A 27,405-nucleotide genomic window follows, 5' to 3' on the forward strand; every position below is an offset into this window, starting at 1 on the left:
CAGGTTTTGTGAACTAGAGCAGAGCTTTTAAAAAAGCAAGTCAGAGCAGCCTAGAGCTCCGACACTTCTGCAGTTCTCTGTAAGCTGAATTAACCAGGGGAGGTATACAGACTGTTACAGCAATAATTTTTGCAGACATGCGAAAAGATAAATTTGAAAGTGCTATACATTTTCAATTCGCTTATGTCGGTGTAGACATTTCTAATTAGAAAAAAAATCACCATTTAGATGTTTGTAGCAGGGCGCTGTGGCAATGAATTTTTGTCTACAGAAAAGCAGCAATTGATAATTTTTCTGTCTTTTAAGGACGAGAGGCCGACACCTTTCAAAGGCGATCAGCAAACCAAACTGCCTCCATGACTCCTGACTTCCCCAGCAATGCGTCCTGTGAAACTGGATATCAACACGTCTGTTAACGAGGGCGGAAGCAAACCCAGCGCATATCCCGTCTCTGCCTCGCACCCCTACAGCACCGTCATTGAGAGACTCTGTAAAAATACACAGATAAAACAAAAGTGAGAGGTTTTGGTGGAGATGGGCCGAGGGTTGGATAAAACAGGATTTCAAAAGGCACCAGCAGTAGTAGAAAACCCTGGAGAACTGTGTGCCTGAGCCAATCCACATGAAAGCTGCCTCTTTACATTAACAGCTCAGCTGCGATGTGACCACTGTATAGACATAAAGAAACTTATTCTGGAAAACACAGATATTCTAGAAAAAAACCCTACACCTCTGTAGGTTTTACCAGAATAGATTGTGTCAGGCAGTACCGTGCAACAGGCATATTTCAGAGTACACCGCTCACAGGCTATTCCTTTGAACTAAAATGTTCTCATTCACGCTGCTGCAAAGCCAAAGAGATGGGGAAAATGGTGGGGTTTCCGTGCTGCATGTTGTACGAACACAAGTGGCCAACCCCTTCCCAGAAAAGGGGAAGCTGAACATCGTGTGCTGTGAATTTTCTATTTTAAAGTACTAATCTGCAATTGCTAGCTTATTCCCCCTCCCCCCTTCCTTTTTTAAATGCATGCTTAAGTTTAGTTGCTAAAATATGGATTAGGCCTGATTTTGCCTTTTTTTTTTCTCTCTGGAAAATAACAGAATTATCTACCCAGGATGAAAAACATCACCCCATGGACTAGTTCATGCCCTGAGCCAATATTTATATTGTAGCAATGGTCACTTGTCCCACCCAAGACAGGGTCCCTCTCCAGGAGGGCATGCACCCAAGTTGACAGGGTAAGCAATGAGCAGGAAGGAGAGCACCATCACAATGGGATGCGGACAAAATCCAGGTTTTCTTGCTTCCCAGCCACTGCTTTCTTCTCTGGAAAAAGGGCTGGCAACCCATAGCTTACACACTAAACAGGGTGCGTGGACAACTGCAATCGGCCCAAAAGGACTGCAGCTCCCATTGGTTTCTGAAGTTGGCGCAGTTTGGGAAAAGCTTTTTTCCTTGTAGTGTGGGCTTCTGCCAAAGGTACCTGCTTTGGTGTCCTGCTGAACACCTGGTTTAGCTGGTGCCCTCCACCAGAGTCGCAGATGCTCAGGGGCAGAAAGAGACCCAAAGTCCCAGTGGCACCTATGGCTATGCCCACTCAAAACTCAAAGTGGTGTGCTCCTGGGGCCTCGCTCTTTCCTTTGGGAAGGAAAAATATAAACTGACCTCTTCCAAGCAAGGAGATGTATGAACCACCCATACAAGATACAGCCGGGTACACCAGCAGATGTTCTCAACACCCGCAGGGGGGCTGAACCTCTATCCAACACCCTCCATCAATGGCTTCCAGGGGCAGCGAGCTCCAAAGATTAGTCACGTACCCTGTCAAAATGATCTCCTTTAATCAGTGGTGTGTTTACTTCTAGGGTGGGTACTTGCATGTTCATAAGAGAGAAATAAAGACCAACAGATTTCTTAAGAGAGAAATAGAAACACTATAAAAACATTCATTCTAATTAGTTTAATTACTTGTCTGTGCAGCTCACTGAATCCTCATCATTGGACTGGATTAAAGTCACTGGATTTAACTAATTCTTCATATTGAGTTTTCATCCTGCACCATGTGATGGGAGGACAAGAGACCCACAGACACAAACCACAAATTATCTGTAGACACTATCTTCAGCTATGTGGGTAAAACCTGGATGTTTCCACCTTTGATTTTACGCAGGGAAAAAAATAGTTTATTCTGTTTGAATGTTCAGCTTCTTTTCTTGCTTTTAAAGAGTGATTTTTTTTTTTTTTCTGGGAAAGGTGGAGGTGTTAAAATAAGTCTGATCAACTTTTAGTAATCATTTCCCATTTGTTAAGATCAAGCATCGTAACGGGAACATCTGGCCCCCTTTCTCCTTCGTGTCATCATTCCATGACACCGCCACCTAGACAGGGTACAGCTGTATACATTTTCTATGTTACTACCTATTTTTTATACTATTACATATACTCTCTATTCAGATTTATTGTTATTATAGGGACACTATCAGTTAAATGCCTCCAAAGCAGAAAGAAGATGGGCTATGACAGAAATAAGACATTTGATTTCTTTATGTGCTTACAAAACTTAAGCAACAGTACAGAAGTTTTCCTGCTTCGGTACTTCTTACACCTCTTGTCTCCCTTGGCAAACTTTTCTGCTCTGGGAACCACAGCACCCTGCCTTTAGTCAGCTGAGGGTCTTTTTTTTTTTTTTTCCCCTCAAGTAAAATTATCAAAGCACTCACAAACACTTTTGTGGGTGAACTGTAAAGGGGAAAACAAAATAAAAATCACATGCACATTCTGGGAGTCCCTCTTGCATGGCTGCAGGGTAGAAATAAGCTCTACATTTCTCAGGAGCAGCTTTCACTTCTCAAGAAGTAGGCCCCGAAACTCCGCATCTCTTGGCTCAGGCAGCACGTGGCCCACATCACAGCACGAAACAGAGAGAAAAGCGCCCAGAGGACCTGATGGAGGGGAAGAAGCGAAGGCTGAGGCCAGGAGGCGATTTGGTGACCGCTTCTCAGATGGGTTTAGATTTGAGGGAAAGAGAAAGGAGAAGAAATCAATGTCATTAGGATGTCAGGTCTGAACGAGATAAGGAATATGTGCAGACGTATGGGGATGCCTGGCCATCACTTTTTGTCTGAGATGGGGAGCATCCCTTGCATCAGCCTCATCCAACACAACAGCAGCACTGAAGGAGTCTACGGAGTTCCCAAAAGAGACGAAGGAGTTCAATAATTAACACAAAACATTAGTAACCTGTGTGTGTCTATAGCTGTACACCTCCCCCTTTGACTCATTCACGACGAGTTAGAAAAACGCAGATGGTTTGTGATTTATAAAGCTGATGAGTCACTGTACCACTTTCCTTCCCCCCGCCAAGGGCTTCTCTGTGTATCTCCACATTCCCCGATAAGGAGTACAGATGAGAGGATAAAACACTACAAGCAGACTAGCGTAACGTCTCCCACCCACAGGATGGTTTTAACCGTGCCCCCCAAACACTGCTGTTCTTCTCTCCTGCCCCCGTTTCCCTCTCCACTCATCTGTGCTCCAGTGAACACAAAGGCTATCGCTTCAAGTCATCCAGACTGACACTGCTTACACAGTCTGAACCTTTGCACCACCAGGAAAAGCTTCAGTACACAATAATTTCCCCTTTTAAAACATTAGATCTGACTTATAACTGCAACACCTAAGAATATTCACTTCCTGAACGGAAAGTCTTGAGCCATGGTGCCAGATGCTATTGAAGGAAGCCGAAAAGCAGCGTCTGGGGTACAAAAATGCATCTTAGAGCCCACCACGCTGAATACCTGCACAGCGATGCAACGGAAACATAAACCTCATTTCCAGAAGCAGGAATTTCAACACACCTCCTTCGAAACCAAACCACCCCTGTAAACTGCCAGATGGGTTTTCACAGGACCTGAACATACACCTCCAAACTCAACCAGAGGATAGCAAACAAATCTGATGTCCAAGGCACTTCAGGACAGCTCCAATTTTAAGCACATGAACAGTCAGCCGTTGGCCTAACTCACACGCTTCAATACCCTGATGAACCAAGGAGGCAAACCTCAGGCGTCCCACATCAAAATGCCGTGTTTCTGTCTGGGGGTGCAAACAGACCTCCATGCACGTACTGCTGCCGGCTTGGGGGAGCACGCTGCAGACATCCAGGCTGCCTGTGCCCATAGCCAGGTCAGGTCTCCTGCTCACTAGCCAAATTCAGATGAATGACCTTAAACTGCTGGCAGATGATGCACATTGTTTCCTAACCTGGATGCCTATTTAGGAGACTTCTATGATACAGATGAACGCCTGTATTGCTGGGAAAACACATCCCTTCCTCAAACCTGACACAATTTCTTCCCAATCATAGCTGGTGCCCACTCTCCAAACCAAGACAGAGACAAAAAGCAGGTGTCTAAGGTCACCAGGCCACATCTCTGCTGTGCCAGCATGCAGCAAAGGTGGCTGTTGCTGGTTAAGAGGAATGAGGTGCTTGGAAGAGTACGTACCCATGCAGTGCTTCGCATCAGTCTGACCTCCTCCTCTCCCTCTGGCCCTGGTGACGAGCAGATTTGGTTCTGCTGAGGGCCTTTGCAAGTATCTTGGTGTAAATAACATTCACTCTCACCTTGTCACGTTTTACATTAAATTTTGTTGTGCTCTACTTGCTTAAATTAAAGACTGTTTCAAAAGTAGCTTTGTATCAGACCATGAAAAACATACTTCAACATTTGGAGGCTTTTTGTCTCTAAAACCAGTGATGTGACTTCCACCGACTATGTAAACCAGGTAACTTTTCTAAGTCCTTTCCCCTCATGGAGGAGTCTGCCTTAGATAGTTAATGACCTATGGTGATCAGAGGATCCTGCTGGCCCGGTATTCGGAGGTTTTACAGCTATTAAGACACCTATCCTCACAGCAGGCCTGTGAATTAAGGCACTTGCTATTATTCCCATTGCTCAGATGGGCAATTAAGACACGAAGAGAGCGTGGCTGAGGCTTCATTAAATGGACAAGCCAATTTACAGCTTGCTGCCACCAAAGGGATGGGGTAGCCACAGTGCAAAAATCATGCCTTACCCAAGGTCTTCAGCAGGGCTGGAAACAGCATCCAGGTTTTCTGTGCTACAGGCTACTGCTCCATCCTCCAGTAAATTCAGGTTATTCTCCTGGCTCACAGGTTGAAAAATATTTAAAAGCCCCTGCAAAAGGAGCTGGTACACTTTGATTAGGTCCCAGCAAACAAGCACCAAAGTCGCGAAACCACCACAACTCTCACTCACCAGCAGGCTCATGGCAGGAAGCAAAAGTTTGAAGATCAAAGGTCTGAACTATCTGCCTTCCCTCAGAAATCGCTCATCAGGCCAGGTGCATGTACACAACAGAGAAGCCCGTCTGCTTCTGATGGTGCCAAACCTCCCTCTGTCCTTACACACGCTAAAAGTTACTTTCCTCCGCAGCTGCAGCAAACGCATTGCTAGCAAAGCCGCGCCAATTCCTCCTGGTCTTCTTTGCCTCAGTGCTACAGTTCAAGAACTCTCCTCTTTCCATTTTTTTTTGGCCTAAATTCTGGAAAAAATGTAGTACTGTAAAGAGCATTTTCATGTGATGAAGACCTTCTCATAACAACCTCATCTCATCCAAAGTCTGTGGGCACCATCAATATACTTGTTCTTTTCTTTCTTCCTGGCTCTGGAAGAGTTGACCCTCACCTCTCAGTCAAGGGCGTATTTTTTCCTGTTGCTGGTAATAGAAACTGAGTGTTCCTAGCATGCATCACATTGCCCCTTCATCAGTTCCTTGGTCAGCTCTGAGGTCAAATACTGAAAAAGTGACCCCCTGAAAGATGCTTAGCTACTCTGTTTTCCATCACATGCTGTGTCTGCTGAAGTTGTTTTATTACATCTGCTGTACTTCATCTCCTGCAATTCCCACTTAGATCACCTCTGCACATCATTTCCCCCTTACTGGCTTCAAATTTTATCTCAGCACTTTGTTTCCGAAGTGTGTTTAATTATCTATCCTTTTCCTAGTAAGCGCCTAGACCTCATACCCATGCGAACCACCCTGTTTATTACAATCCTGTAGACTGTGTGACAGAGGACCTATGTTCAGCAGAAGAGGCAAAGAGACAACAAATAGCAAGGCCAGCAAGATCCTTCAAAACACCTGCATGCTTTCCCTTCGCTGCAGGTCACAAACCACTTTCCCCAGCATACTGGGCATTCAAGGCATCTAATGTAAGACCAAAGGCCACCAACTATTGTCTGTCAATGGGAAAATAGAAGCCAGCTGAAGCATCACTGATGTTCCCAGTGTCTACACCATCTGAAGCTCAAAATTAATAGTTGTTTGGACCTGAAGTTATTCACAAAATAACCCTGTTCTAATTTCGTCTGTCATCCAACAAATATGCTCCCAGTCAAATACTTAGCTTCCTTTGGAAAAATCACAGATTATACACACAATTTTTAAATTTAAAAGAAAAAAAAAAAAGGAAGAAAGAAACAGAAAGCCTTTCAAAACTGTACTTGCTTGTGGGGAAAAGGCCTGTCTAGCCACACGGTAGGCTGAGATTTCAGGTGGATGCGTACAGTTCATTAAGTGTCCCTACAGGCGCATGTTAGGCAGGAAAATGAATGCATTTTGCCCCTGGGGATCACAGGACCGAACGTGCTTCCTCTTCCTCCCTGCAGCACCCGCTGCTGCGATTTGTCACAGGGCAGAGGCACTGCCCTCTGTGCACAGTAACAGTTTTGCTGTTGGGAGAAATTTGGCACGGCCACAAAGGACCTTTGTTCGTGCCAGAAGTTGGGCACACAATGCAATCCTTCCCCCTTGTCACACAGAGTTGGGTTTCCATAGCCGGGTTAGAAACACTCCCCGACGACTGCAACCCCCAAACCCAAACACCGTCCCCCTCCCCAACACAAAATCCTTCTTTCCTGCAGTACGTGACATGGGAAGAGAAGACAGGGGAGCAATCACCACTCTTTGGGGCATTAATTCCTGCAAACCCTAACCTGACTTGCAGCAAAGATGGGTCTGAGGGACTCCCGGAGCTCTGCCCTCAGCGTCTCTGCAGGACTCTTGCGACCTGGATACTACAAGACCACCTGAACAGAAGGCTCTCCAATTTCCAGGTATATTCTTGTCCTCAAGAGGCCAGAAACTTGGCAGATGGATCTAACAACATGTGATTCCTTTGTGCCACACTTCCCCGTCTGCATTTTATCTGCCAGCCTCTGTGTGTGTGTGTGTGTGTATATATATATATATATTTATTTTTATTTCAGCACAGCAGCTCTGGGGCACTGCTCTGTAACCAGTCTGTCCCACCTTTCCCTCAACTGGCCCTTGCAATGAGGGTCCCCAGGCCAGGACAGGAGCTGCCAGCACCCAGAAGCTCCAGGAAAGGATGCCAATATCAGGGGCAGGGGACAGAGGGTGAGCACATGCTGACACGATGCTGCTGGAAAAGAGTGGGGTTTAGAGGGATGCCCATGTCTCTGCATTTTCATGTCACCCAGGAAATAGAAGGGGAGACAATTACCGGATCATTCACAAATTATTTAATATCCCAGTTCAAAAGAACCGGTGCTTCTTTGGAAACACACAGTGAAAGAGAGTGAAAAGGATCTTTGGAAGTAAATGAAGTTTCATAAGACCTGATTATGTATTAAAAAAAATAATAATAATTGACACACTCATAAATAAAATGAAATTAGCACAATCCATGCCTTTGCAGACTTTTACAACGGAGCATACCACAAACGAGGACACATTTTGTTTCTTCCACTTCTCATTTTAAACATCAAGGGATGCAGAACAAACCAGTTGCTACTTCCAAAACTGAGCTTGATCTGGACCATCCAAAGCTTGGATGCTTTGGCATCTGCCTGGAATGCCCCCTATGCTCCCAAACCACAGAGGGACCGTGTTTCACCCAGACAGATTATTACTATGCTGAAGAATAAACTGCCAACAACAACAACAAAAAGAATTGGAAAAACCTCCCATTCATTTATTTCTTACCAGTGGAAGCGTTTGCCACCAGAACACCTTAAAGCGTGACAAAGTACTCTTGTCCATCGCCTCCTCCCGTCTCCTCCCACACTTTTAATCTGGGCATACTCACTATTCCCGTGCAGGGCCGGAGTCATTGCAGGCACCGGCCTCTTTGTCTCCCTGGTGCCTGGATTCCCCCCGGGGGCTACTTCATAGCGTGTCCAGATGAACAAACTGTAACAATGATGCTTGAGCAATACTTGAGAAATGCAGAAAAGGAAGAGAACTGCTCCTTAAAACAGTTTCTCACTGAAGGGTATTCGTCTAAATCCTTTTTTTTTTTTTTTTTTTAAAAACTGTATTTCTTCTCCCGTTTCTGGTGAGTAGGAGGGATCTCGCTTGAAAAAGCAAAGGCTGGTTTATACACACGAAAAACATCTCCCTGGGGGAATGTGTCTTCGTTGCCTCTCACGAGGTCAATCAATTATTTCATGTTGCCTTTTGGTATGTCAGAAATTGTTGAGCAATCCTGCTCCATTAAAAATTATCGGGAGAAATAATGTTTGAAGAGTTTCTTATACATAATTTATTCCCCCCCAAAAAGTAAAAAAAAATGAATAGCTACTATCCAAAAAGATTACATCCAAATGAGTGAAACATAACACCGCAAAGAAGCCACGGCAAGCCAAAAGCACAAAACTAGAAGTCAATGCAGAAGGTGGACACTCTCTCCACTACCTAGGTCAACAGAAGGAAAGCAAGACTCAAGCTTAAGTTTGTAACATCCCGTAAGCCTCATTAGTTCAGTTTTCCTCTTATTTCATATGATTCATGTTCCCTTCCGAACCTGCCTCCTCCTCCTGCTTTAAACCCCAGAGCTCTGCTGGTCTCATGGATGATCTTCTTGCTAAATTATGGAAAAGGCCAAAGGGAAAGTGGAAGGAAAGCGTTAACCTGTTTCTACCCATGCCTGTCACCGTTGCGGGCTCCAGCCCCGCTCGTCTGCCAGCACGGCCCGGCAAGGTCCGCAGAGGGAAGGTGTTACAGAAGTGTTAAATCTCACTGCTTCCGAAAAAATCCTGTCATCCGGGCGGCCTGTGCTGCCTCTCCAGCCAAACGGAGCTGGAAATCCTGCAAAGCCCCGAGCGTAACCACCACAGAAAGCGTTCAGGAGCGGCTCATGATATGTTAGTGCCAGGAGAACCCCCAAATTTGGGATCAACTGTATGGCGTGGGCTCAGAAATCACCTCCATGCAGCCCATGTGCTCTTAGACCCAAGTTTTACGTGAAGTTCCAAGGCCCACCTCCTCCGACACAGTATGTTAATAACCCATAACACTGCCTGCCAGGGCCACGGAACACGAGAGGCACAGAAAGAGCCAGGACCAGGCCTGCAGCAGCGCGGCCAGGGTGGACGCTCGCTCCCACCCGCTCCAGCAAACCCTCCTCCTCCTCCCTCTCTCTTCTGTGCTGCAAAACAGGCTCCAACCAACCAGTCATCGACATCCAGCACAACACTAATATTCAGTATTTGTTTGCCAAAACACGTGTGCTCCTTCCAAGGGAAGGAGAAAAAGAAAGGAAAAAAAAAAAAAAAAAAGATCCTTAATGATATAATTTCAAGAGCCACTGATTTTGTGATCAGCTTGTGTTAATTTAGCTTGTCTCCTGATTTTATAATGTTTGTGAAAATTTCTCTCTTGAAAAGAAATAACCAAACACCCCACTATGAACTCAGTGCAATGTGGCAGCTCTTCCCATGGCAACCCACCAGCACCGAGCCTGCTTTTCTGCACGGACCTCGCTGCATGACGAAGGAGGGCAGGGAAAGAGCCTGCTGAAAAGCTCCGGCTGTTGACTCCAGCCTGGCAATCCTGCCACTCCGGGGAACCGAATACACCAGGGAAAGGCAGCACTTCCACAGCCTCACTGCTGAAACGCGTCTCAGCTCCAACTGTTAACCAGCTGCTCGGTTGGTTGGTTTGCTTGCTTTGTAAAGCACAGTCAAGGCATTTTGTTTCCTCAACTGCACGGAAAATTACCTTTGTAGTCCCAAAATCACTCTCCACACCAGAAGGGAATGGAATTAAGGCAACTGGGCCATGCTCTCAGATGGTCTCCACATGCATCAGCAGGATGCTCGCTGCAGGTATCTCCTTTTGGAGGACAGACAGAACGTGCATCGCTCCCAGAACTGGCAGGACAACCACGCTGGGCTCACCACTGCCACGGGCAGCCCGGCCCGTGTGGAGGGCAGGCAGCAGGGTGCTCGCAAGCTCCCTCGCTACCTCTGATAGCCATCGCTGGACGTTGCACCTGATGTTCTGCTAGGACCAACCTGCCATTGCTGCAGCACCAACTAGACACAGGCTAGACTCTCAAGCTTGTCCCTACAACCACAAATTTTCCTCCAAAACACCCCCCTGCCATGCTCTTTGACGAGTACTTTAGAAATTCAGCATCCCCAGACATGTGGGAGCCAAGACCTCCAGGCACATCTCGTCTTTGGCTATTCTTCAACCTAGCCATGTATCCAAACCCTTTGTGCAACTGCTCGGGGAGCCAAAGCTGACAACAAGCCAGCTCCCAAGGATTTCCCCCCCATCCTCCCTTCCCAGCAGCATTCCCTCTCTGTCTTATCACCTGCAAGACTCTGCCTTAAGCACTACAATTACCCAGACTGGAGCAGCCCAGGGTTATTTCTCTTGAGGCTTTATGTGAAAGTTTAGTTGCACAACAGTTTCTGAGGTTTAGGAAAAACCACGTTCCACAGCTAGAGCTGAGGTTATTATTTGAAGTCACCCGACCCCAAAATCCAAATAAGAAGGGGGGAAGGGGAGAGACAATAGTCCCATGGGTAAGGCTGGGGATGGCAGAGACCTGAAACCACATCTCAGAGGAACCGTGAGCTCAGAGGAGCTACCAGCTATCACCTCTCTCAAATCCAGCCTGGGCTTCAGGCATCTTTCCTGACAAAAGCATTGGCAAAACACACATTTGTGTGAAGAGCTTCAGTTCCAGCAGATCGGCTGCCTTCTGACAGGGAAATGTTTGCTCGTGAACGTTTCCTGAAGCAACTCCTTTCTCAAGACTTTTGTGATATTCAGTGAACTAGATCAAGACTTACTGCATGTTCCTCACCTGAAAGAGGAACCCAAGAAGAAAAACTGAATTCTTTAATTACTTTTGTCTTTTCTCCCCAAAGTTCCTCTTCTCTTCCTGATTCCTCGGTCTTGTGGAAGTGATCCGATTCCATTCTGATGCCTTTTGGCTTCTCCACCCCCACCAAAATGTTCAGGGGGTGAAGGAAGCTCAGGCAGAAGAAACCAGACAAACTGTTCACATAGCTCCTGATCCGTGTGGCCTCTAGAAATGCTCCTGAGAGGCAGTCCCTGTGGAGAAGGGCTACTTCTGGCACAATATGACCCAATGCACTCAATTCCCCTGGAACCTCCTGTGGCCTTGCAACAGTAAATTAAAGGGTAACAATCAGAGGGGAGAAAGAGGGAACAAACAAGAAACCCTTAAAATCCCATCCCGCTCATGCGGGCCATGGGCCTCCACTCTCCTTTTGAAAAATTAATTTCTAAAGCAAAGTTATCCTGTGCGAGGTACTGCAAGAGAGGAAAGACAGCCAGGGAGCGTGAAAAGGCTGCAGAGCCTGTAATGGAAAATCCTCACTCAGTCACCGAGCAGTCCTCTCGTAACACTTATTAAAATAAAGCAAATATGATGAAACACAGCCCAATTGCACAAAAGGCTGCTGAGAAATTGGATCAGGCTGCTGAAACAGTCTCCCAAACCCCTCCTTTCCAAATACTGGCGGTTCACATCAGTTAACTGCATCCAAACCACCCCCAGGGCAAGAAGGGAGAGATGAGACAGGATGGGGTCACCCCACGTTTGATTCATCTGCAGAATGGAGCGGTGTCTAAATCTTTGCTGGTCTCTTTTGTCACTTGCCAAGGTTCAAATGTGGCATCTCTAGCTGTTTCCTAATGATGAAAAGGTGGCACTGAATAAAATAGTTCAAGGGTGATGACGTCCATGGGACTTGGTCTTAGCTGTTGCGTTAGCAAGTGAGAAAAGGAGCCTTAATATTAGGTCTAAGAAAGCAAGTTAAAAAAAGGCCTCTCTCTTTTCTTCTCATCATTTGTTTTTAATTCTAGACCTTGTTCGTTCAAAACTGAATTCAAACAAGAATAGACAGATTTTACTCCTTTTGTGGAATAAATCAGCCTAACTGCTGAGGTCAGTGTTTTCAGACCAATGCATAAAAGCAGAAGACCTGGCTGAGGAAATTCAGTGCTGGCTGATTCATCCTTTAGGATGAACATCTTTAGGAAGAATAGCCATCCTGGCATGTCAAGTTTATTCCTTTGAAGGTGAAACAACCTAGTGTTGGTATCAGATGGCAGGAACTGAAAAAAAAGGACAAAAACCCCACCCAAACCCTTTCCACACTGCCCTGAGAGATCTTTTCAGGGCTTCAATGCTGAACAACAGGACAGACCCCGTGGTTCATCAAGCTCGCAGTGAACTGAAGTGATGTGAAAAGCATCTTTCCCTGTTCTCTTCTTGGCACGGTGGCTCAGCACCGCTGCTCAGCCCGTGTCTCCTGCCCCAGACATGCAGAGAGAGACTGTGGCACCAAAGTGGGAGGAGAACCACAAATTCTTTAACCCACAGAAAGGGTCTTCAGATGGGATCTATGCTTCACGTTTCAGAGGAACCAAAGCACTGCCCGAGGCTTGCATAAACACAAACACCATCACCAGCCTCAAAACCACAAAGTAAACACCCACCAAAAGCATACTATGAGAGAAAGAGTGGGGAAAACTGTGGAATGAGATTTCATTCAGATCTGAAGTAAGAAATCAAGAGGGTATTAGTGGGAAAAAAGAAAGTCTCCTCCTCGGACAAGCGCATTTCAAGATGCAGGTGCATACACACACGATGTATATCAAGCTATACAAAACCAGCACACACCATCTCTGTTTCCTTAGGGTGTAAATAGCACCAGGAAAGAAACACCTTTGAACTGAGCCCTCTATTTGCTTCCAGTCCCGAGTGACTCAAAAGAAGGGCTGTCTGAAGATGCTCAGTAGCGGGTCAATCTTTCCCAGCAGGTAATAGAGCTATAAATCAATTGCTTTAAAATAAAAAAAAAAAACCCAACAACAAAAAAACCCCAACAAAACCCCCTGAGGCTTACTGGGAAGAAGTAAAATTGGGGGGAAAAAAAGGTAAAGATGAAAAGCACCTGTAATCTCTTTAATGCAGCACTGAAGTTCTTATGAAGAGAAAGCACAGAAATGATAAGAAAGAGAAAGAAAGGAAAAGAAGAAAGCGGCCCATTGACACCAGCTACAGATATATTTTTTTAATGGGGATTAGGTCAGCAGGGCATTTTCCATCTGTCCAGCTTAAACCAGAGCTTTGATGATGTTACATGTGTGATTTTAATACAACATTTATCCTGGTGGGCCCAGAAGTTTATTTTGTGTGTGTGCGTGGATGATAGCACAGGGTTTTCCTGAGGGGAAAGAAAAGAAGGACGGTGATTTGTAGGTAAATGACAAAACCAGCAGGTGCTGGGTTGCACCTCGACTGGTTTTAGGGTGGCTGACAAGGGGAAGGGGGAGAGGAAGGAAGAGGCAGCAGCAAAGAGCTACAAGAGCTCGGAGAGAAGGGAAGAGGTGAACAAATAAGAAACAGCTTTGCCCTCAGCCTCCTACAGTCCTCCTGAATTCAGCTCAAAGGCCAGCCTTGCTCCTGCCAAATCCCGTCCCCCAGGGGCACCTTCCCTCTACCAGCAGAGCCCTGGTGAGGGGCTCCAGGCTTTCCTCTGCCATGCCAAAGTCACAGGAGCTGCAATGTACCCCTCACTCCCCCCCAGTTTTTAGCCCAACCTACAGGCACGGCCATCTCAACTCTGAAGGCTCAGCACGTTGACCAAGGCAGCAATGATAAAACACACTTTTTTGCTGTATTTTTGCTAGCGATTTGTATCTCACACATAGACGAAGACACCCCAGGCTTCCTCCTTCAAAAAGACTACAAAAAAGGAAAGATCATGAATCCACATTCTGCTTTTCTTTCAAATTCCACAGTGCTTTTCCAATCTAATTCAATAAGGACTGTGTAAACAGACTGGAGCCCAGACGAGTTCCCAGTGAATTAGCTGCTTGACTAACATGGTGGAAGTTAAAGAAGGTTAGCTAGAAGCTGAAGTCAACATTTAAAACACAGACTAGGGACAGACCGAGCAGATTTGCAAGCTGGCTTTCAGAAAACCCTACCCTACAACCTTAACGATCTCTTAAGTTTAATTGCCTTGGTTTTAGGACAGGTTACCACAATTGGACTAGACTATACTTTCTCCTAAAGTGCAAAAGATCCCTGGAAAACACCACCATTTGTGCCGGCACTGTTTTGCTGTACACTTAACTGCACGCAATACACTTAACTATGCGCAATGTCTTTTAGTTGAATATATCCTACAAATCAAACAAGCCCAGAGAATCTTTGTCCATTACGGTACATGCACCAGCGGTGTTACCCAAAACAGCCATTGTTTCAGGAGACCTGAGGACTTGAAGAACAGCTGCCAGACATGAAGAACAAAGAAGACAACATCCGTATCTCTATGGGGAACCTCCATCACAGACAGCACAGGTGTAGTGATGCTACAGATGGATGGTGCACAGATTCATTTTGCCCTTGGGCAGGTGAAGTTGGGGTAGGAAAAAGGTACTCGAGACCCAACAAGAAGTTTAACATTCACAAGGTGCTGTAAGAACAACCAAAGGGTTAAAAATTTCCAGTGGTTTTACTTTACAAGGGGCAAGATAAAAATGGGAATACATTTTCAAATTTAATTTTACATTCCCTGAGGATTATATTCCAGGAAATTACTCTGTTATGTGAATATTGTTACTCCATGACATTTTGGTCCCATTATCTCAGACTCTTTCTGGCATGTATGTCAGATGTGAGTCACCGTATGTTTAATGACATGCAACACACTGGTTCAAATATATCCTACTAATGCAACAAGCCAAGAGAACCTTTATTTTCTTATGCTTCAAGTTACAACTTAACTCAGAAATGTCTCAGTCAGTCACACAGTCCTCATCCAATTTTAAGATCTCCCATGTAGATTTATGGAACTTTAAACAACAAAAGAAAACCTCCCGAGACAGATAAAGCTGCTTTTCATAAATTTGAGAAGTACGGGATACAGTTTAACTGTTAGCACTAGAAACGTCCCAATCCCAATACCTTCTCCAGCATTTTTGAGCAATCCATGTAAAGCGGTTTCTCTCTATGGTTACTGAGCAGGAATTTTACAGCAAGAAGGTTTTCCCAGATGAACAGTTCTTCCCCAATCACAACGTCAGTGCTACAAACCCAAACAAGCCCCAATCCCTGTCCCGAAGAGCTCACACACTATTTCCTCCCCTCGAAGGGGAGTTAGGAGGATTATTTGCTGTGAATTGATCTGAAGGTAAACAAAAAAAAACCTGCTAAATATTGCTGTCTCTGTAAGTTAACACATACTCTTTAAAACTCTCTACTAACCATTTATACTGTGATAAAAATAGCCTTTTTGAGCAATAAACTCTACAATCAGTGGCTCAGGAACAAGAAACACCAAGCATTACTGTCTCTGACAATAGCCCCTTGCAGGCAAATATGTTTTAAGGTTAAACTGAACAAATTTCAACTCAGAGTCAGACAAATTTTGTTCAGTCCCTTCAGTTCAATGGAAGCGAAGAGCTGAGTCTGCATCTACCCTGCAGAGGGCAAAGAGTAAGTGGTGTCCACCAGAATGACATCAACCTTTGCGAAGAGGGGACCACCCTCCTGGCCTTCCTATGAAACACGGCTCACCGCGAGTTAACTGCTGCTGCGCTGAAGGTGCACAAAGCAATTTGGCACCCAACTTCTGCCAAAGAGGGTCTTGGATAAGGAGCAGCAGAGGAACGCCAGGCACCTCCAGTAACCCAAATGGGAAAGGATGCATAGGCTGGCAGTGTGTATGGATCCAGCCATGCTACCAGTCACCCTTTTGACCAAGTAAGAAAAAAATCCACCAAATTCACTCACAGGAATACAAAGACCCACCCCCCTGAGCTTTCAACTGCCTGGAATAAAACCCAGCCTTTGTAAAGCAGCCACAGACTAGTTTTCAGATGTGTCCAGTACCCAAATCTCTAAGCAATTTAATGGGACCCCCAGGAGTTGTGTGTCCTGGAGAAAAAAACATGGAAGCCCTACACATTTCATACAAGTATCTGACACAGCACTGGCACTTAAACCCTGGCAAATACACCCACTATGATGTTACTTGCGTCTGTGCTGCCGTCCCCAGCCAAGGCTCCCACAGCAGAAGATCCAGGGGAAGAGCCAGGGAAAGCTCCAGGACACACACTGAGGTCTTTACATAATGCCCCAGCTAGACTTGCTGAAGCAAACAGGTGGTATCTAAAAAGGACAGCACAGCTAATTACATGAAGTTTTTGAATGTCAATATTTCCTGAGAGGTGACACTGGGGATCGTCCCTCCTTTTAGAGATCTGAAGACTGAGCGTTTGAGGAAGAGCAGAGACACAGAGCAGCACTGGACGGTGCCAGCAAGGCTAATCCTGCTAGAGCCTCCTGAAAAGCAAACTGAGTTGATTGATAGCAATCGATGGGGCTCCACAAGAGGGTGGTTTCTGCCCCAAAGCAGACCTGATGCTGGACAGTCATGGTGATGACACAAAATGTGAGCATGTTGTAACACCCCTGAGCCTTCACCTGAGCGGATGCTACACTGGGACCAGGTGAGGCCAGAGATGTGCACTGCAGGAGGCAAGAACTGATGCATTTTGAAATTGTCATTTATTGCAAAATTCTGGGGTTTGAAAACAGCCTTTCAGGCACACATAGGCTGCTTCTCACCTACTCGCCAGTGCTTTCTCCAAGTGCCTTGGCAGTATTTTTAGAGGGGCTGATCCTGGCTCACTGAAGTCCTCCGAAATTTTGCTACTGACTCTGGCAGAAGTAAGATCAAAGAAGCAAGCTGCTCCTTCTCTGCACTCCTCCAGTGTCAGAGGGATAGCCTGCCCATGGGCACTCAGCAGGCTCTTTTACTTAAGAGAAAACCATCGGAGAGCAAGGTCACACCAGGATGGGGATCCACTGAATGCTTTACAGCAGAGCTAAAAAAATTGCAGTTCGTCTTTGTATTTATATAGTATATAATAATTAGTTATTATTAAATATATACTTACTATATAAAAATAATATAAAATATATTCATATACAACATTAATAACAATAAATGCAAGGCCATTCCCCATCCTGCCAGAGCTTGAGTCTTCTCCTGTAGTAGATTCCAAGCACCTCACTCGTCCTTGCCCTTCCTACGCACGCGGCAGCATATGAAACCCAGCCGCCCCGAGCGCTGCAGGGTTTGATTCATCTGTAGCAAGCCTGGCTGGATTTCAGAGCGCGGCAAACGCAGTTACAGTTTGGTTTGAGGCGTGCAAGCAGAAGACTGTGCTTGGAGAAGTGCAGACAGGAAACATGCCAGATTGTTTATACCTGAGTCATGACTAATGTTGACAGAGAAAACGGAGACAACTCAGAGACCACTACTGTGCTCAGTGCACATGTGATGCTCTACCCTAACTTTACCAACAGCAAAATCAGGACTAAGCACACATTACCCGTGCAGATATCACAGCTGCATTGTGCAAAACTATTCCCAATGCAAAGCGTGGGACACTCGCCCCCGTTGCCCTTGCCAGGTTGGGAGACAGGAGTGTCTTCTCCAACACACGAGCAGACTCGCAGGTTCAAGTGCTTGTGCTTTCAGGATATCAACCCTCCCTGATTTCCAACAGATGCCCTAGTGAGAGGGCAGCCACTCACAAGACAACACTACCAAAAATGACTGACAACAGCAGAAGATAAGAAAAGGTCTGGGACAGGTGGAGATGAGAAGCTCCAGGAAAGTTCACTGCAATTTCTGTAACTTCCCATCTCTCTCCTTTCAATTCACCCAACTCTGTATGTCATCCCTTGATGTTCTTGCTTACCAGGGAGACACAGAAGTAGAGACACAGAAGTAGCAGCATACGTTTTAAATCAACTGGGACTAGTGAAGAGGAAAGCAAGCAAAGCCTGGGTTAGCTTTAAGCATAGGGAGGGGGTGAGGGGAGGGTGAGGGGAAGAGATTCCATGCTCGGTTACGTGGGGATTTGGGACAGATCACCGACTTGCAATAGAAGGTGTGCGTACAGATCCTAAACCACCATAAAAAAAAAAAAAAAAGGCAGGCCCTCAGGCTTCATTTTGGGGAGTCCTTGTTACTGCAATATCTCTGAGCACTCGCTCGGGAGAGATGTGCCCTTCACTCCCACGCAGGGCTTTCTGCCAGCTTGGATCCACCCTTATCCTCAGGGGAGGGAAAGTCAGACCTGCCAGACAGCCCGTCGTGCCAGTCCCAAATTACTGAAAATTTAAAATCTATATAGCATATTACACCCATACGGAGAGGCTGAGTAGCTGAGGCTGAGCTGGGGACCCAACAGGTAAACTCATTTACACCAGTCTGTGTAACGGAGCGTTTATTTCCCCTTGCAAATCTCATTTCAGCTTTTCGAAGTACGACTCCAGCGTACATCTTCCCAAACAAAAATATAGGGGTCTTGTCTTCTACCTTTTTCCCCCTCCTGACTAACCTGATTTCTCCCCTTGGGAACTGTTTTCCGTGGCAGATCTGACTGGCCAGACCTGCCACCCATCATGGCACTCGGGAGCAATATGCATCAGGGATTCCCCAAATCGCTCACAGCCGGGTCTGCTCCACCCCACGGGCTCCTGGCACGGCCATCCCTCCTCAACAGCCTGCTGCTCACTACCGTGCCACCTCCTCTGGGGACGGCGGTGCTCCTGACCTTCCCTGCTCCCCCATCTGCTCTACTGCCTGTATTTTGGCTATCTCATGTTCTCTCACCCGCAACCCGGGGGCATTTCTCTTACACTCCAGCATGTAGCCCAAGCAAGATCGTTATCCTGCAGCATTTTTCTCTGTATCCTCAAAATTTTGCCGCAGAATGAAAATTCCAGGTAGAAATGTTATTTCTCTGCCTTCTCACCACTATTCCCATTTCAGCTGCATAACCCTTCACCCTATAATAGTCAAAAGCATCGCTTCTCAGACCCCTACCTGTACTAGTCACCATCACCATACCCTTCCCACCTCTTCCCAGAGCGCATCTCCGCAGGCTCCCCTTGGTCAGGATACTTGGTTGAAACCTCTCAGTCCCCCTTGCCCCTCTGTGGTTGCCTGATCATGTTCATTAACGTAGCAGCGCTCGCCTCCTCCGCTCCAGCAGCAACGCCAGCTCCATCCATCTGCTTGTCAGCTTCCCCCACAACACTCACCGCCTGTCCCTCCGCGCTGCCCCTCCGGCATGGCAGGACCTCCTGCCACCCATCTGCAAAGCCTGTCCTGGCTGTGCCTTGCAAGCCACGCGGAGACCCATGTTTGCTATGAAGCCAGGCAAATTTTTGCCCTACATTTCAGTTCCTTATTGGTACTAAATAGAAAAGATTCCTTCCTAGACCTCTCAGGAATCAGCAGTTGACCCAGGTGGGCGCGAGCGTGTGCTCCTCTGTGTTTGTCATTATCCACCCAGACACCCTGTTCCTGTCACAGCTCCCAACACATCCTGAGATCACCTTTGGACTCCTTGAGGTTGCCATAAGCTAGAAGAGAGGTTTAAATAGAGATCAAAAAAACTTAGCATACCAAGAACTATGGTATGCAACTCAGAAGGATGCTTTAAAGAACCAAACACACCCGTATGGTTTGCAATATTCTAGCAGCAATAATATTATCACTGTAATTTTCATTGCAACAGTACACCTCCAGCACAAACAGAAATCCTTTCTCTCTTCCCGGCTTGCTAGAAGAGTTCAGCAAAATCTTCTGCACCTCAGTTTACACGCCTGGGTACTGGTTTGCATCTCTCCGAGCTGTTCAATCCTGGATGCCCACCTGTGAGCAGTGTGCAGCAGAGATTAGCTGTGCTGCTTTGGAAAGGCGTCCTGACACCACTGTGACCAGAATAGTGTTAACAAGTAAGGGCATCCTCCAGCTGGGGACACCATTAGGGATCTCCTATAGAAATGAGTATAGAAGATCTTCGGTGCAGGGTGGCACCTCTCTCACTTCATTTTCCCCATCTAATTTATGGCTCAAAGGGACTGGGGAGAGACCAGCAACTCTGAGGGCTATGCCTGCAACACAAAATCACAGAATGGTTTGGAAGGGACCTTAAACATCACCTAGTTCCAACCCCCAGCCATGGGCAGGGACACCTCCCACTAGACCAGGCTGCTCAAAGCCCCATCCAGCCTGGCCTTAAACACTTCCAGGGATGGGGCAGCCACAGCTTCTCTGGGCAACCTGTGCCAGTGTCTCACCACCCTCACAATAAAGAATTTCTACCTGATATCTAAACTAAATCTCCCCTCTTTCAAGTTTAAAACCATTACCCCTCTTCCTAACGCTGCACTCTCTGGTAAAGAGTCCCTCCCCATCCTTCCTGTAGGTCCCCTTTAGGAAGGGGCAATAAGGTCTCCCCGGAGCCTTCTCTTCTCCAGGCTGAACAACCCCAACTCTCTCAGCCTGCAACATGCCTCAAACATCTGTCATAAAGCAGGGTGAAACACCTCTGCAAACAGTGCGGTCCCTCAGCTGATCCCAGAAGCGGTTAGACAGCTACCATAGAATAACTGTGTAACCTACAGGCAGCTGGGGTGAAACACAACCTAGTCCATCTCTTTAGGTCTACCTTTCTCCATGTATAAGCTGGGATAACAGCACCATCCCAGTCTTCTGGGAGAGCAAGAGGCTGAGTGCATCAATCCCAGGGACCTAGCGAGACGCTACGGTGATATGTGATGGAGGCACATTTAGTCTCAGATGCCTCAGCATGAGTCAAAACACTCAACAGCCTTCCCATCCCTTCAGGAAATAAAGGTGTTACTTTCCAAATAAGGTTTCCGTACAATATTAAGGGATGCAATGTGAACAGAGACAAAGCATGCGATACTGAAGTTAATCACAGAAAATAGGGGCTGGGAGGGAATCCCATGAGAGCGACACATTTATTTCATTATTATATCACAGATGACATTAAGTATCCAGCAAGTCCCTCAAGGCAGGATTCTTGCATAAGAAGCATCCCCTTTTACCAAGCACGATAGAACCTGCAACTGTTCTATAAATAAAGGGTATTTACAAAGAGAGCTGTTAAATATTTATTTTTCTCTGGAGACCGAGTTCTCTGTTCATTTGTCTCCGTTGCAGAATCAGTCGGTATCAGGGAGCAGCAGAGCTCACCTAAAAAAAGACTAGGAACCAGTCCAGAGCCTGATCCGGACACAGCACCAGCCTCCTCTACAAGCTGGCGAGGGAAAAGCATCCAACCTGACACAGAGGGAACATGAAGCAAACAAAACGGGAATGATCTCATCCGGCAGGCAAAGGTAGAAGAAGGAACGCCAGCGACAAAGCAGCAATTAATGAACGCTATCATACCACTCTGTCCTTACGGAGCTGGCTTGGCACTACACCTTTCAGAAGTGACAACCTTCAATTGCGAAGGGTAACTGCAGATTTGCATCACATTTGCTTTGTGTCTTGGGAACAAGCACCCGTTTCTCACAACTAATGAATTAGTGATTTATTTTTTTTTCCTTTTTCTTTTTTTGTTTTTTTTGGAAGCTGACAGTTCGGGGCGGGGGGGGGGAAAACCCAACCAAAAAGCCGTGTCTCTGAAATACACTTTGCTGCTAACCCTTTGTAGTAGCAATTGTAATAGTTCTTACTCCAGCTTGCCAAAAGCTGAGTTTTAATTAAATATTAAAAAGCTATTTGTTAAAATAACGTTGCCATAGCAACTGGAGAAAGCTAAAATACCCTGGCGTTTCTGACTCACAGCATATTAATCAACCACCAGCTATTATATAATGAGTCCGTTCCCCCCCACCCCAGCGCCAGTGGCAGCCGTGGCACCCAGTGCCCAAAGCCACAGCCCCCAGCCGGACTCTGCCCTCTGGGTGCTCGCTGCCTGCCCCGGCTTAGGCACGGCTGCGTAGTTATCCAGGCTCAGTGCCCAAATATTTTGGGGAAGCCAGGCTGGAGCGCTCGCGGTCAGTACGGCCTTGTAGGGGCACGAAGGGGGATGGCATTGGGCAAGGGGAGATTTTGGCAAGGGGTGTGGGGACGGTGCCTCCCCGCATGTCCATGGCGGCGAGGGGTTTGGGTGGCTCCTTCCCGTCGAGCCCTGACCAACCACCTCCAGTGCCTGTCTCGCAAATGCGGCACTTGCACAAGATCTATTTCTGTAAAAAATTTTTTTAATTTATTGGAATTATTTCTTGCAGCAGGTGCCTTCCTACCATCAGGCCAACTGTGCGAAACTCCGAAGGAGCGGAGATTAAACCTTGCAAAGGCAAGCCAGCTCTGCCACTCACCCAGAAGAGCTTATTTTACAGATTTTAAAAAAAACAGAAAAAACACCCAACAAAAAAATCCCCATCACACCTCATCCCCAACCAAGCTGAAAACACCCTTCTACACCCTCCATTCATGCACCGCAAGGACGGCAACCGCAGCCGTCCAGCAGTTGAAGCCAGCTGACCCACGGCTACTGCTGGCACTTGCTGCCAGCCCTTGGGAGGCTTTTCCCTGGGGGCACAGCTTGTGTTAGAGGCGGTGGGAATTCTGCCATTGCCTTCGCCCATGCTGTGGCATCACCATGTGGTCTGCAGCGATGGGAACGGCTGCAGGAGGGAGTCCAGCAGTTGAGGTCCAGAGCAACGTTGGCGTGGAGGAGGAGGAGGAGGACTGGGAGGGAGAAGCACAGTTGCATCGCTCAGGCGGAGTTGGGGACAAACTTCCTACCCCTCAACAACTCAAGTTTGTGCTTTTAACACCCCCTCCTCTTTTATTCAAATGGAAAATAAATACCTAACTATGCAGTTATTAACTGAAAGGAATGCGATGAATATTACAGCATTTGTATGCCAGCTTCAGTTTCCTGCTGCTTTGTTTGGGTGTCACAGGCTGTGACTATGACAACCGCAAGCAGTTATTGGACTGATGTAATTTGTGACATCATGCTTAATGGAAAAGAAAAGGAAGAAGAGACACTACCAAAAATAAGAATAATGGAACAAAACCCGCTTTTGCCTCTTCAAGTGCCATCAGCTCCTGTCTACGAAGTAAGGTCCCGAAGGACAACCACGCTGGGGCTGCTGGAGAGCCAGGCAGCAGCAACTCCATCTTTACTGAATCACGGGCAACACTAGGCACTTGCGAAAACCTGTCCTCCTCCCTCCCCTCAGTGGCAGGACGAACGGCAAGTTAGCAGTCACACGGAAGAAATCTCCTCACCCCTTCCCGTCTGGGAACCATCAGCATGATCCAAAGCCTAAGCCTGGCTTCCAGGTCTGAGACGATGGCAGCAATGGAGGCTTTTGGCTAAGCCTCACCTCTCCTGGCTAAGTGTCTCCTGCTCTCCAAACAGCTTCTCCTTCCCGTCTCTATTCTTCAGTTATAGCAAAATTTTCCCCCCTTTTTAAAAATAAAACAGAGTCTGCCCAACATTTCCAGACGGTTGCTTGACCAAGCACGGGGGAAATAAGCATTGATTTTGTGAGGAGCGCACTGCTTAGGGAGATGGCTTTTCTGGTGACAAGTATAAGTGATGGTTCAGCCTTTGAGAGCTGCCCCAGCTGGAGCCAGATGTCTCGCCCCGTATAAGAGCAAGGAGGCAGCACCACTGCTGCATTTCGCAAAGCCATTACCGTACGTAGTGCTGGCAGTCATGGGACACACTGCTGTCAGAGCCTTCCTTTGCTTTCACAGAAAACGTTTGCAAATTCACTGCTCCAAGTAACAACAACAAGAAAAAAAACCCCAAATCCTGAAGCCCCCAAACCCAACTAAATCTTATCTGGTAGAGAACAGTCCACTGCAACAAGCGTCTCACTTATCGTTACACATCCAGAAGCCTTGACATAAAGCAGTTCATTTTTCCAAGTTACTTTTTCCCTAAGTTTTTCCAATACATGAAAGGTGCTTCTCTGCCTTCCGTGCTCTCCTGCTGGACCTGACATGCCTCCGCAGCCCAAGGCCGCAGCCTGCCCCGGTGCACCCCCGAGGCCCCACCTGATCTGCAGCCAACCCACCAACCTGTCCTCACACACAGCATCCTGGGGTGGGACGCAGCCACACCACTGTGATACAGCTGAAGATGCTTCTCCTCAAGCACGTACAACCTGAAGGAAACCCTCCCCCTGCATCCTCCCAGGGCTTAGTCCCCACAAAGAGGCGGCTCTGCCTTGTACTGCCCAGACAAGAAAAACCCCATGAGGGGAAATCTTGCCCATAAAAAAAAAAAAGAGGGTATTGCTGTTAAATAACAGAAGAGAGATGCCACTTTACAAAGGGGTGGTGGATTAAAGCCTAACAGGTGAAGCAACTGCTTGCAGCTCCCTGCTCTGCCTCTGCTCATCAGTGTCCCCAAGCCCACTGGAAGCGGCAGGAGGTCCCCAAACCAACACCATCCCTGACCACTTATAACACAGCACACTAGCTCTTGGTTTAGCTTCCCTCTGCATGGGCATCAGTTGGAGCTACCCCGAACCACTGCTGCACCCCATGCTGCCACCCCTCGCAAGGGAGAACACCTCTGGGAGCAGCTGTGGGCCTCCTTTCCCCCTCTCTCCATCGAATCTCTTCACAATGAACACCAGGTACTGAAACATTTTGCAGGACAATACCAGAAGGGGACGCAGAGAGCCGGTGTACAGGAATTGAGCTCTTTCAGCTCTGGTTTCTCCCTGAGTTTCTTAGTAGGACACAGTTTCTCGGTTGGCATCACCCCCCTGCAGCCATCTCGCGCTCCCCAGTTCCTCATTCAGGCTTCTGCCACGCAGCCGCACATACACCACAGCAGCAGGAGGCGGGTAAATGGGAATTTACATTCTCCTTTCACCACTGAGCAACAACTGCATCTCCCTGCAATAATTTCAGGGCCATCTGAAACCATACATAAGTTACCTGGGCAGCTTCCATGCAGCCTGCTCTTGTTTTCTCTCTCACCCTCTTACCACAGCTCTGATATATCAGAGGCACCTGTGTACTGCGTGCCACCCTCAGCATCACTGCTTTGCTTTGACTTAACAGCACAGATAACATCTACCTGGGACTAGCAGTCCACCTTTAAAGAGCAGGAACAGGTCCCCTTCTTTATTCCTTTTGTGGAAACAACCACCACAGTGGTGCATTAGGACACAGATTCATTAGGACCTCAGAAGCACTTGCCAAATTTCAACGCTGCCTACTTATCAGCAAAAAACCCAAGCAAACTTTGCTTTTGAGATGACCAAAGAGCTTTTCTAGCTTATCGATATACTTTGAGAGACGTAGTATGGACACGTGGCATCTTCCTGCTGAATTTTCTAATTTTCTTCACCTAAATCTACTCGTCATTTCACTCCAGAGCCAATATGGCTTTTAAAAAAAAAAAAAAAAAAAAAAAAAAAAGAGGGCAGAACCCATCCTGTGCAACGCTTTGTAAGCGATTGACAAAAGCTAAACCCCTCAGCTCAATTAGCAGTTCTTGTGTGGCAGTTTAAACACAAAGGAGTTAGGAGAAAATGTTTGTGATTCAAAGGGAGAATATGAGCTATGGACCCTACTGAGGGAGGATCAATGCAAAACATTGTCATAATTTCACATACTTTTTCTCACAGTAACCGCACTCATTGCTGCTATTCTTCACAAAAGGCTAAAAGGAGGATTCCCTATTCATCCTTTATGCTTACTAGTTTCTGAATGATTTTTAGGTATTTATTAAGGAATTTTTAGCATGTCCTTACCAAACACTGATGGACTTGGTTTCCCTCCTGTTAACAAAACATAACCCTTTCTTTCTTCCAGGCTGATTGCAATTTGGGGCTTTGTTCTGCTCTAGCCCAAATAGGTTTGTGTTGCTGTAACAGAACACAGGCTGTAAACCACTGAAATAAAAATGGAAACAAAACTCTGCTGATATCCAAGTAACCATAGATTTCCATCACTGCAGAACAGTGTAAAACCGGGACAGGAGTTTGGCTGATTTAAACACAACCCCCCAACCCCTCTGCTAAGAAAATTTACTTACAGAAAAGCAGCAAAGCCCAAAGCAATGGCATCTGAACCCACAGTTGAAATTTTAGCTCTGTTATGCCCCCCAGCACCAGTCCAGAGGAGCTGCCCCAGGAGCACACGCTGTGCCAGGCACACGGCCCAGCAGTTCCAGCCAGGGTTGCCGAGGTCGGTCTAGTGCAGCCCTGGCTGGTCCACCTGGAGAGCTGCAAACCAGCCACAGCTGATGGGAAATCACAGCCCAGACCCTTTAGCAATGCACAGGAAAAGGCCACAGTGCAGCTGCTCGTTAAATGTATTTTTACATATATATATACACACACACATATATACATATAAAAGCTCCTGGCTGAGCTGCTTTGAAGCAACGGAGGGAGCCAAGCATGTGGGCATCTCCTGTAGTGTAAAAGCTTTTCCAAAGCTATTTTACCAGATCAGGGAAGAGCTCAATATTGGATAGTTTTCCAATAGGGCTGGGGTGCTCTGCACACACACAAAAACAACCTCACAGCAAATCTGTGCCCTTCTCCCCTTTCGGAAGAGGCAGGCTCTCTTCCCGAGGAACGCCTTGCCTCAACTCTTCGGCAAGATTTTGTCTTTCAATGGCTGGTAGGGCTTGGAAACAACAAATAAGCTTCAGATGGTGCTAATGGTCCATTCTGCTGACCATATTCTCAGTTAAATGCATTCATGTGGTTCATATCTGCAGCGAGATAATTATTCAGCCTATGAGGTAATACAATGCTGACTTTATTTTGTGGGTTGCGAAGAGGTGCCAAAGGCACACAACCGGTTCCAAAAGACTGGATTTGCTTGCTGTAAATGTTTCTTAAAGTGTCTTTTTAAAAGAAAAACTGAAAAATCTTCCTTCTGTTTGAGCAAGCTTGGGTTTCTCATTTAAAGGAAAATAGGAAAAAAAAAAACCCTACTCACAGCACTGCATTTCTTACATCCTGGGAATCACAGTACTTATGCCTCTTCGAAGGCGAGCAGGACTTCTAATACCTACAAAAGAGGGAAAAGCCACGTAAGTCAGGGAAAAAAAAGAGGAGAAAATAGTAGTCATCTCTTCCACTCTCTGACTGGCAATTCAGTTTTTTTTGCCAGCACCCGGGAATGCCGACTGACAGGAATTGCAGCAATTCCCTTTTCCACTGACCACCACTGACAGAT

At 46.7% G+C, this 27,405-nt stretch overlaps 1 protein-coding gene across 6 annotated transcripts in view; it reads right to left on the reverse strand.

Annotated features, from left to right (window-relative positions):
- ZHX2 (zinc fingers and homeoboxes 2) overlaps positions 1 to 27,405 on the reverse strand; it is a 76,472-nt gene that overhangs the window by 16,310 nt on the left and 32,757 nt on the right. For 3 of the 6 annotated variants that reach the window (XM_054191630.1, XM_054191626.1, XM_054191628.1), the window contains one exon: positions 27,166 to 27,237. The exons of 1 other annotated variant lie outside the window; for it this stretch is intronic. The gene's annotated coding sequence lies outside the window, so the exon portion shown is untranslated. Of the gene's footprint in view, positions 1 to 25,964; positions 26,079 to 27,165; positions 27,238 to 27,405 lie in introns of all 6 variants that reach the window. 2 more of the 6 variants (XM_054191629.1, XM_054191631.1) reach the window with 1 other exon arrangement.

This window comes from Rissa tridactyla, chromosome 2 (genome assembly GCF_028500815.1).
Source record: "Rissa tridactyla isolate bRisTri1 chromosome 2, bRisTri1.patW.cur.20221130, whole genome shotgun sequence".
In the NCBI taxonomy this organism is placed as follows: domain Eukaryota; kingdom Metazoa; phylum Chordata; class Aves; order Charadriiformes; family Laridae; genus Rissa; species Rissa tridactyla.